The sequence below is a fragment of the Cherax quadricarinatus genome, chromosome 65, assembly GCF_038502225.1.
Source record: "Cherax quadricarinatus isolate ZL_2023a chromosome 65, ASM3850222v1, whole genome shotgun sequence".
NCBI classification, from domain to species: domain Eukaryota; kingdom Metazoa; phylum Arthropoda; class Malacostraca; order Decapoda; family Parastacidae; genus Cherax; species Cherax quadricarinatus.
Genome location: NC_091356.1, coordinates 19,290,928 through 19,302,079, shown reverse-complemented (window position 1 = coordinate 19,302,079; position 11,152 = coordinate 19,290,928). Strand labels below are relative to the sequence as shown.

Sequence of the window (11,152 nt, the reverse complement as noted above, 5' to 3'; positions counted from 1 at the left end):
TTATAGGCTTGATTATCGAGGATATTAGTAAGAATTTGTACTTATTATTCAGAAAGTCTAATATTTGAGGGACCTTTGAGTGTATGAGGTTGATATCAAAGTTCTAAGCAGGTATTAAGTGTTGTTTATTTAGTTCCTTGCTAAAGATTATGTCATTGATGTTTTATCCAAATATGCTTATGTTGGAATATGGTGACATATAGACAGCTGTTATTGTAAGAGGAATCTTCAAATACTTGGTTTCGAATTGTGCAACTATGTATTCTCTGAGCTCGTGTGGGTGCAGGTTGAATGAATACACTTCGTCTCTTTAGTATAGTAACCCTCTGTTGCAGTGTTGTCAGCTGCTGTGATAAACAAGGTCCTTGATCACACTGCTAATTACTGCAACTTGAACGCATGCATCAGATGGAATTCGAGAATGATTTAGCACGTTCGTCCGAATACAAAAGTTTCCGTAGTACAGTACCTCTTAAATAAATTGTAGTTGACAGTGAGGCAGTAAAGGTATGGAAACTTTATGATGCTGGACCAAGGGGCGTCCGTTGCCCTTTAGTGTGTCTTCCTCCTGTTTGTGGAACTGCCGATTCCTTCTTCAAGCAAATTCTTCCTCTCACAGCACATGGTTATAGAGTTATATCGGTGGAGTACCCAGTATACTGGACAGTTCCTGAGTGGTGTGAAGGCTTCAGATCTTCTTGAGATTGATCGTGCTCACATATTAGGGGCCTCACTTGGTGGATTTTTGGCCTAGAAGTTTGCCGAAGTCACCTTTAATTGCCCTCGTGTTGCTTCATTCATCCTCTTCAATTCGTTCATTGACACAAAGATCTTTAACTATGCAGATTCTTCTTCCGTGTTTTGGATGTTACCAGCAACACTCTTGAAAAAGATGATTATTGGGCGATTTCCCAGGAAGCTGATGGATTCACAAATAGCAGAATCAATAGACATCATGGTAGAAAGATTGGAGAGACTAAGTCAGTGTGAGCTAGCATCAAGACTCACTCTCAATTGTTCTTCAGACTACGTACAACCTCAAAAAATACAGGTTCAGGTGACAATTCTGGATGTTTTTGATGAGTCAGCTTTATCACAGACTGTAAAAGAGGAGATGTATAAATGCTATCCAACAGCTCGCTTAGCACACCTCAAGACAGGTGGGAATTTTCCTTTTCTGGCAAGAACAGAAGTTAAAATATATATTCAGGTTCACCTTCGAGCACACGAGGGCAGTCACTTAAGTGCTTCTGACTCTGGCACCCCTGTTGACCGATAGCAGTGCCCAGATATTGCCTTAGTAAGAGAGATTTACATTTGTAGTAGCATTGTGTTAATATGTCTATTATATCCTATAAATTGTATTTGATACATACATTTGCTAGTTATGCCAACCTCAGAAATTTATTTTTTATAATATGCTTTTATACATATGTTGAATTATTATTATTGTAATGGGAATGCCAGGTAGGAAAGATACCTATGTTGTTTACCTTGTTTATTAAGTTTTCCTTCTGTGGATACCTTAGGGCTTTCAGGTGGGGGGTTGTCTACAGTTTCATTTCCAAATATTATCTTTAGAGTTGGTAAACAGCAACCACCCAAGGAGGCACCCATCCAGGCACAGCAGAGCAAAACTGAGGCATGTTAAATCTTTGCACTCTGCCAGGATTGTTGGTCTTTTCCTTCTGCAATAACCTGAACACAAAAGATGACAAGTAAATCTCTCAATCATTTTACATTCAAAATAGAGTATTATACACTATGATGAGTTGGGTACAATACTACTAATTTGTATTAGTAATAAATAAAAAGGATTATCTTTGTATAAGATTAATACACTTGCAGATGTACTTTAACTCATGATATATTGTTGTAAATAATAATATTCTCTTCACATCAGCTTTGTACAAATGGCAGTAAAGTAAACATCTGTTGACGATGAGTGAATTATGAATGATCCATGTGCAGTACATTATACACTTGAAATGCTGTGTTGAAAGTTTCCAATTTTGAAGATAGCAATCATAATTATGTGAAATAGTATAATGAATTATACAGTACTTACAAATGGTTGGGAGGTAAAATGCTGATAAAGAGGCTTATGTGTGAGAAAGCCTATATTCGACAACTGTTTACTTAAAAATCTCATGATTGAGGGAAATGTCTAATAAAGGCTTGGCTCTGCTGTAAGTGTCTTAGTATAATTATAATGGTATACTGTAGTGACAAGCAGATAAGTAAGCTACATGAGCAGCAAGTGGGTGTCTTTATTGACAAAATGTTTCACCTATACAGTAAGCTTTGTTAGTCGAATACAAAGGAGACAGCAGAAGCAGTAGAGAGGCAAGACTGTGATCAGTCCATCAACCTTGAAGATATGTTTTTGAGGTGGTCAGTCCCTTAGCCTAGAGAAGTGTTCGGCTCCATATTGCTGAACAATAGAACTGAACTATGGAGCTGAACATCTCCAAGCTGAGGGACTGGCTACCACAAAACTTAAAGTTTTGACAATAAAGATACCGAACTGTTGCACGTCTTACTCATTCAAGTGTCTTAATAATGCAGTACAAGTGTCCCTTGCTCTATGTGATAGATGCTTTCCAGGATATATGATGTTCATGTGAGGGAAAAGTTCAATAGATAGGATTAGCGAGGGAGTATATAGTAACAATAATTTCATTGCCTGCTACTTGTTAAGGTAGGGTAAGTCAAGCTCCCGCTATTCCCGCCTTTTTTCCTCCTCCCCGAAAGTGATAGTTTCATTGTCGGCTGCTTGTTAAGATAGGGTCAGTCTAGCTCCCGCAATCCCTTCCTCTCCTTCTTCTCCCCCCCTCCCGAAAGATGACGTGTGGGGCTCCAATCCAAACAGTAATCACTAGACTCACAGCTCCCAGCACTACTGTAAGTACATGCCTGCCTTGTATTCTAGTGGATTTATTGGTTGAAAGCTTCACTTTTGACCAATAATAAACTTAGTCCTTTCAGTCTTGCTCTAAGTTGACTGTTGTAATAATCACCACATCTTTAGGTATTGTACTTATCATGGAGAGTGATTTCTTAAGCAGTGGGTAACCTGTCTATCTTTCCAGCTTGGATGACAGAGAGGGTCACCTGCCAATCAACGAGTTGAACTGATGGAGATGGACTAACGTCCTGAGACTTCCCCTTTTTGGATTTAATTACCTGTGCACCTGTATGAAGTAGCAGGATATAACCCCTCATCATTGCAGTGGAAAAAACCTGCTTTCCTATCATCTAGACTGAGTATTCACGGATAGACTCTGTGAAGAACGAGCTGGTGGGTTGTCATCAACACCTGCGACCCCCCCCCCATCATCGGCAACGGCTACGATTTCAACAACAAGCAGTGTCACCAACACCAGACACCCAAGTTTTATATTAGCGTTGAATTCAGTTATCATTTATATTTTTCATTTTTCATTTTCTTTAATGTAGGATTAATACTTCATATTTAAGTGTTTTATATTTTATATTTTCTAAATAATAAAGTGTTTATGTTTGTCAGTTTTTATTCTTTTTCTATACATTAATTTTCCTGAGGAGGAGCCAGCCTTAGTAATACTGACTGAAGTTGTTACAGGGCTGAGTAAGCCTTCACAAGTGGCGACCTTGCCAGGATCAACTCTACTGAATCAAGATTCAACTCCATCTCGAATCTACCATTGGAACTTCAACGCCGCATACCACAGACGGTTACCACCAGCCATGAGTAATCATTCTCTATGGTAGGACTACAGTACAGGTATTTAAAAGATTTGGTGATTGTTATAGTCTCAATTTATTGTAAGTCAAGTCAAGGCAGGAATACTAGTTAATTCTGCCATCTATTTTTGTGTGAGCTTGAAACACTTTGGAGGATTAGACTCTAGGGACCCGAGATTTTCCAGTGACAATTTGTTTCATTGAGCTCTTTATTATATCAAGGGAACTGTCATAGGACACTCTTGATTTGTTGGTGAGAAGATTGGATGGTCAAGTGACCCCATTCTACTTACTGTTTGCTCGGAGCCGGCATAGAACCCTTCGTTTTAATTAATACATATTGTTTAATTGAAGCAGGGATCGAGCCCTCTGGTTTATTTACAGTTTGAGCGGAGCAGGAATTGAACCCTCCATTTTCTTTAATACCTGTTTCATTTCCCCTGATAGTTTAAGTTATTCTTGCAAGCATGGAGGAATACCAGTTTTGGATGAATGCTGGAAGTAAGTTAGGAATAACAGGGAAAAATTTAGAATCTTTCATTAGTGCTAAGATTCAGGAAACACTTGAAAGAGAGAGAATTGAGAGAGAAGAAAGACAGTTAGAAAGGGAAAGAGATGAAGAAAAGGAGAGAGAAAGAGAATCGAAAGAGAAGAGAAAAAGGAGAAAGAGAACCTTGAAAGAGAAGAAAAAAAGGAGAGAGAGAGAATTGAGAGAGAAATCCAAGAAAGACAGAAAGAGAGAGAGAAGACAAAAAGGAGTGTGATAGACTTGATCGTGAGGAGAGAGCTAGAGTACGTGAAGAACAAGTTAAATTAAGAGAACTTGAGGAAAGAGCAAAGGATAGAGAACGTGAAGAACAGGCTAAAATACGCGAGGAACAGGCTAAAATAAGAGAACTTGAGGAAAGAGCAAAGGATAGAGAAGTTGAGGAAAAAGCTAGAGAACGTGAGGAAAAAGCTAGAGAACTTGAGTTAATAGAGAGAGAAAAGGATCGCGAGCTCGAAAAATCTCGCCTTGAATTAGAGAATAAAAAGTTAACTCTTACTCAACAACAATTAGAAGAAGGAGTAATTGAACATCATGCAGCTAGTGCACATATTCCAACACCTAATTTACCTCCCTTCACAGAGGGTGAAGACATTACTTCATACATTATCAGGTTTGAAAATACCGCTACCCTCTGTGAATGGCCTGCTGACACCTGGGCTACCAGGTTAGGAATGTTATTTTCCGGTACAGCCTTGAATATCTATGCAACTTTGTCGCAGGATATTATATGTAATTATAACCTACTGAAGAAGGCAATCCTTAAAGCATACCAAAAAACCACTAATTCTTACAGGAAAGATTTCAGGTATGCCACCTTACAGCCTGGCCAGAACTTTCAGCAGTTACAGGTAACACTCTTTCGTTTGTTCGACTTTTGGATAGAGAGTTCAGGAATTGATCACAGTTATGAATCTCTTAGAGACTTCATGGTTGCTGACCAGTTCCTGACAGCTCTTCCTCACCAGATACGAACATTCATTAGAGAACGTAACCTGATTAAAGCTGAGGAAGTTGCTGAGGCTGCTGACCTGTATGCTGAGGCTCACAATTCCTATAAAGACCTAAAGGGATCGAACCCTAAGGGCAAGGGTTCATCAGACCTTAAGAAATCAAAGCCTCTAGTGGAAAGTAAAATGACTTCTTTTATTCCTGTTTGTCATTTGTGTGGTGTTAAGGGACATAAACGTCCAGATTGTCCTTCTAAGAAGGTCCAAAAAGTTGGAAGATGTTTTAAAGACTGTAATGACCAAGCACCCTTCTGTTCAGGAACAGTTAATGGACTTAATGTATCTACCATTTTACGAGACACTGGATGCACATGTATAGTCATTTCTGATAAGCTGTTCCCTAACCTTAAAGAAACTCATTCCTCTGCTATACTTTCAGACTACTTGGGCCGTACGGACACTTTTCCTACCATCCGTTGTTACATTAGGTCTAAATGGTTCACAGGTTGGTCTGAAGCCGTACTAGCTCCCATCACTTCTTGCTCCGTACTAATAGGTAATGTAAAAGGTGCCATTCTTCCTTCTGAGGTTGACCTTTCATCACCAAAGGTGGACATAAGTGTTTCAGATCCTCTTCCTGTAGAGTCAGAGAAGCCCCTCGAAAGTTCAGATGAGACAATGTCTCGTGAGATTCATGTGGGATTAAAAACCAGTGATGCTACTCTCGAAAGCGAGGTAGTAGGATCACCGGTTCACTTGTTAGATGAAAGTGAAGGTATCACCTCCGATACCATAAATGTCTTGACTAGGGCTCAGACCAAAGCCCAGGCTTCTCCTACTGTCCATCCTTTGATTTTCCCTGACTTTAAGCCTTTAGATATATCGAAGGACTCCTTCGTCAATTTACAACGTAATTGCCCTTCTCTTCAGAATTGCCATAATGCCGCTAAACAAAATCAAGTTATCCAAAGGAAAAACTTTTCATATAAATTTGAATATATAAAAGGTATCTTGTACAAGTCAGTATTCAAATTAAATTCAGATGAGATAGACTATTCCATCTTAGTTGTTCCAAGTCAATGCAGAGAGACTGTTCTTAAAATGGCTCATGACCTGCCAGTGGCCGGACATTTCTCGCATCGTAAAACCTTAAATAAAATTAGGGAAACCTATTTTTGGCCAAAAATGTCCTCAGATGTCACTACCTATTGTAGATCGTGTAAAGTTTGCCAACTGTCATCCTCCCGAGGTACCAGGCGAGTACCTATGGTCAAAATGCCAGTCTTTACGGTACCTTTTGAAAGAGTAGCTATTGACATCGTTGGTCCTTTATCTCCACTTTCATCTGGGGGACATAGATATATATTAACATTAGTTGATTATGCTTCGAGTTTCCCTGAAGCCATACCCTTAAAGACCATAACTACTACAGAGGTGGCTGAAGCCCTTTTGTCCATCTTCTCCAGAGTGGGCATCCCTAGAGAAATTTTGTCTGACCGTGGGACACAATTCACATCTGACTTAATGCAACATCTATACCAACTTCTGGGAGTGAAGCCTCTCTTCACCACACCCTATCATCCCAGCTGTAATGGGAGGATTGAGCGCCAGCATTCGATTCTCAAGTCCATTTTAAGGAAACTTTGCTCCCTTAAACCTAAGGAGTGGCATCGCTACCTACCCTGTGCTTTGTTTGCCATGAGGGAAGTTCCCAGTGACTCTTTGGGGTTTTCACCTTTTGAACTTCTCTATGGTAGACAGGCCAGAGGCCCATTGTCCATCCTTCATGACTTATGGACTAATGAGGAGGTGAGTGCTGAGGTTCAGTCTTCTTACCAGTTTCTCCTTGACCTTAGATCCAAACTTGAGGAGACCTCTGACATAGTTTCGAAAAACCTAAGCTTGTCAATGGACCAGTACAAAACCTATTTTGATTCCAAAAGTCAGAGGAGAAGTTTTAAAGTAGGAGATGAAGTTCTTGTACTTTTGCCTATCAAGTCAAATAAATTATTAGTAGCATGGAAAGGTCCATATAAAGTATTAAAAATTTGTGGGAAAGTTGACTACCTCATAGAAGTCAAGGGGAAACCTAAACTTTATCATATCAACATCCTTAAGAAATATTACCGAAGAAATTCGGTTAACTGCCTTAATAACTTTGACTTAGTTTTTCCACACGAACTTGATACGACAACTGAAGAATGTAAGGTGTGCGTAATTGACACCTCTAACTTAGACTATGATGAAGAACTACATGACTTGGTGACTCTTGACCACTCGGATGCAACCAACATTAATATTAATGAATCTTTGGATGACCATAAGAGACATGAACTACTTCAATGTGTGAGTAACTTTTCAGACGTCTTTACTGATATTCCAGGTGTTACCTCCACGGTAGTCCATAAGATTGACTTAGTGACGGACAATCCTATCAAACGAAAATTATACCCAGTTCCAGTTCACCTTAGGGATGCATTTGACCGAGAGGTAGACAAATTATTAAAACTAAAGATCATTGAACCTTCAGTATCTTCATATTGTTCACCAGTAGTCATGGTTAAGAAGGAGGATAATTCATATAGACTTGCTATTGACTTCAGAGGCCTTAATGCTATAACTCGGTGGGATGCTGAGCCTATGCCCTTAATAGATAGCGATCTACACAAATTTTATGACTCTTCCTTCTTTTCAGAGATTGATATTGCGCAGGCATATCATCAAGTAATGTTAGATCCTTCTTCTAAGCAGTACACCGCTTTTCCTACACACCAAGGACTGATGCAATATAGAACTATGCCCTTCGGTTTGGTAACTGCCTGTGCTACCTACGTGAGACTGATGAGAAAGGTCTTGGGTAATATGCCAAATGTTTCAGTTTATTTTGATAACATTTACGTAATGACATCCACGTGGGGCGAACATATCCAAACATTAACATCAGTTTTGCGTAGGTTACGCTCACATGGCCTCACTGCCAAGCCGAAGAAATGCTTCCTTGGGTATAACAAGATTAGATATCTTGGACTGATACTTTCTAATAACTCTCTGCAGCCTCTCCCCAGTAAGATCAAAGCTTTATTAGAATTTAAATTCCCCAAAACCAAGAAGCTCATGCGTAGCTTTCTTGGTTCTGTAAATTTTTATGCACGGTTTATCCCGAACCTTACTGATCTTACGGGCATCTTATCTGACTTCCTTAAAAAGTCTGTGAAGGAACCTCTTGAACTTTCCGATGTAGCTCGGGAAAAGTTTAATGAGATTAAAAGTATCTTTTTGATAGACCCTATACTTAAGATTCCAGATATTAAAAAAACATTTTGTTTAAGAACTGATGCCTCCAATACTGGCTTAGGTGTGGTGCTACTACAATACCATGATGGTACTCCCTTCCCTGTATGCTTCCTAAGCCGGAAACTCCTTCCCGCAGAAACGAGATACTCCACCATAGAAAAGGAATGTTTGGCCCTTGTGTGGGGTATCTCCAAACTTAAATTTTATTTGCTGGGAAAAGAATTCATTTTAGAAACGGACCACAAACCTTTGATATACCTAGAAACTTTTAAGGGAACCAACAGTCGCCTCTTGAGGTGGACATTGGCACTCCAGGCTTTTAAGTTCCATATTGTGTATATCAATGGTTCATCCAATTATTTCTCTGACTGGTTAAGTTGTGACAGTCAGTAGAAGATTTCTTGCCTTATGCGACTTCCATATGTTAGAACTTTTTCCTCGCCTATTCTTCTTATACTCCTTGACTATAAGTCTTGGTATGGGGGAGTGTGAGGGAAAAGTTCAATAGATAGGAGTAGCGAGGGAGTATATAGTAACAATAGTTTCATTGCCGGCTACTTGTTAAGGTAGGGTAAGTCAAGCTCCCACTATTCCCGCCTTTTTTCCCCCTCCCCGAAAGTGATAGTTTGCTTGCTGGCTACTTGTTAAGGTAGGGTCAGTCTAGCTCCTGCTATCCCTTCCCCTCCTTCTTCCCCCCCCCTTCCGAAAGGTGACGTGTGGGGCTCCGGTCCAAACAGTAATCACTAGACTCACAGCTCCCAGCACTACTGTAAGTACATGCCTGCCTTGTATTCTAGTGGATTTATTGGTTGAAAGCTTCACTTTTGACCAATAATAAACTTAGTCCTTTCAGTCTTGCTCTAAGTTGACTGTTGTAATAATCACCACATCTTTTAGGTATTGTACTTATCATGGAGAGTGATTTCTTAAGCAGTGGGTAACCTGTCTATCTTTCCAGCTTGGATGACAGAGAGGGTCACCTGCCAATCAACGAGTTGAACTGATGGAGATGGACTAACGTCCTGAGACTTCCCCTTTTTTTATTTAATTACCTGTGCACCTGTATGAAGTAGCAGGATATAACCCCTCATCATTACAGTGGAAAAAACCTGCTTTCCTATCATCTAGACTGAGTATTCACGGATAGACTCTGTGAAGAACGAGCCGGTGGGTTGTCATCAACACCTGCGACCCCCCCCCCATCATCGGCAACGGCTACGATTTCAACAACAAGCAGTGTCACCAACACCAGACACTCAAGTTTTATATTAGCGTTGAATTCAATTATCATTTATATTTTTCATTTTTCATTTTCTTTAATGTAGGATTAATACTTCATATTTAAGTGTTTTATATTTTATATTTTCTAAATAATAAAGTGTTTATGTTTGTCAGTTTTTATTCTTTTTCTATACATTAATTTTCCTGAGGAGGAGCCAGCCTTAGTAATACTGACTGAAGTTGTTACAGGGCTGAGTAAGCCTTCACATCTTCCTTTGCTGACGATACCAGAATCTGTATTACAATGTCATCCACTGAGGACACTGCAGATCTCCAAGCAGACATTAATTAAGTCTTCAAATAGGCCTCAGAAAACAATAGGAAGTTCACTGAGGACAAATATCAATTACTCCTCTATGGAAACTCAAGGAAATAAAAATTGGATCGGAGTATAAAACAAATTCTAAATACATATAATATAGAGCAAAAAACTAACGTGAGGGACTTAGGAGTGAAAATGTCGGAGAATCTCATCAACAAAAATCAAAACAATGTCTCTATCACATCATCTATCACAACTAAGGATGCCAAGCCAAAGATGATTCTCTTCAAATCAATTGTTCTCTCTAGGGTAGAGTACCGCTGTACACTAACGGTTCCTTTCAAGAGAGGCGAAATTACACACCTGGAGAATATACAGAAAACAGTCACTGCACGTATAATTACAATAAAGCACCTCATTTACTAGGGAACGGTTGAAGTCCATTGACCTGTACTCCTTGGAACGCTGACGAGAAAGATACATCATAATTTACTCATGGAAAATCCTAGAGAAATTATTCTCAAATCTGCACACAGAAATCACTCCCTAAGAAAGCAAAAGACTCGGTAGGCGGTACAATATCCCCAAATGAAAAGAAGTTGCGCAATGGGTTCACTAAAAGATAAAACAATAAGTGTCTAGGGTCCAAGACTGTTCAGCTTCCTCCGAGCATGCATAAAGTGGTGGGGAGTGTTACCAACAGACCCCTAGCTGTCATCAAGATTTTGCTGCCTGACTGCAGTGGAGTGCGGTTGTGCTCTGCTCCCCTCTGCTGTTTTCAGGTGAGCTCTCGTAGCAACAACATGGCACTGAGTGTACGGCATAGAGTGAATACTGTCGGCATTGAGCTGCTTCGTGGGGCGATTTCACCCCTCTAAGGCACAAGTGTTGCTACCGACGATCATCAGAGAGACATACCGAATACAGGACGACGAGGTATATGGTGTAGCTCTGAATGGAGCCTTCAGAATCTTCGTTAAGTTGAATTCGGCGGCTGTGTATGAGTCGTTGGTGACAAAATTCCAGCATGTAAGTCTAGATGCAACCCCGGCTGTAAGTGTGCGTCTTATAGACGTCTCTCGACATTATATG

At 39.9% G+C, this 11,152-nt stretch overlaps 1 pseudogene; it reads left to right on the top strand.

Annotated features, from left to right (window-relative positions):
- The first annotated feature begins 336 nt into the window (after positions 1–336).
- Positions 337–1,533, top strand: LOC128700608 (maspardin pseudogene; annotated as a pseudogene).
- Positions 1,534–11,152: the final 9,619 nt, after the last annotated feature.